Here is a 1,150-nt window from a genome sequence, read left to right as displayed (position 1 = left end):
CAAATCCCTTATGATTTTACAGTGGAAGTGAGAAATAGATTTAAGGGCCTAGATCTGATAGATAGAGTGCCTGATGAACTATGGAATGAGGTTTGTGACACTGTACAAGAGACTAGAATCAAGACCATACCCATGGAAAAGAAATGCAGAAAAGCAAAATGGCTGTCTGGGGAGGCCTTACAAATAACCATGAAAAGAAGAGTAGTGAAAATCAAAGGAGAAAAGGAAAGATATAAGCATCTGAATGCAGAGTTCCAAAGAATAGCAAGAAGAGATAAGAAAGCCTTCCTCAGCGATCAATGCAAAGAAATAGAGGAAAACAACAGAATGGGAAAGACTAGAGATCCTTTCAATAAAATTAGACATACCAAGGGAATATTTCATGCAAAGATGGGCTCGATAAAGGACAGAAATGGTATGGACCTAACAGAAGCAGAAGATATCAAGAAGAGGTGGCAAGAATACACAGAACTGTACAAAAAAGATCTTCACGACCCAGATCATCACGATGGTGTGAGCACTGACCTAGAGCCAGACATCCTGGAATGTGAAGTCAAGTGGGCCTTAGAAGCATCACTATGAACAAAGCTAGTGGAGGTGATAGAACTCCAGTTGAGCTATTTCAAATCCTGAAAGATGATGCTGGGAAAGTGCTGCACTCAACATGCCAGCAAATTTGGAAAACTCAGCAGTGGCCACAGGACTGGAAAAGGTCAGTTTGCATTCCAATCCCAAAGAAAGGCAATGCCAAAGAATGCTCAAACTACCGCACAATTGCACTCATCTCACAAGCTAGTAAAGTAATGCTCAAAATTCTCCAAGCCAGGCTTCAGCAATATGTGAACCGTGAACTTCCTGATGCTCAGGCTGGTTTTAGAAAAGCCAGAGGAAACAGAGATCAAATTGCCAGCATCCTCTGGATCATGGAAAAAGCAAGAGAGTTTCAGAAAAACATCTATTTCTGCTTTATTGACTTATGCCAAAGCCTTTGTCTGTGTGGACCACAATAAACTGTGGGAAATTCTTCAAGAGATGGGAATACCAGACGACCTGACCTGCCTCTTGAGAAATCTGTATGCAGATCAGGAAGCAACAGTTAGAACTGGACATGGAACAACAGACTGATTCCAAATAGGAACAGGAGTTCATC

Source organism: Bison bison, unplaced genomic scaffold (genome assembly GCF_000754665.1).
Source record: "Bison bison bison isolate TAMUID 2011002044 unplaced genomic scaffold, Bison_UMD1.0 scf7180017864062, whole genome shotgun sequence".
Lineage (NCBI taxonomy): Eukaryota > Metazoa > Chordata > Mammalia > Artiodactyla > Bovidae > Bison > Bison bison.
This window is presented reverse-complemented; position numbering follows the sequence as displayed.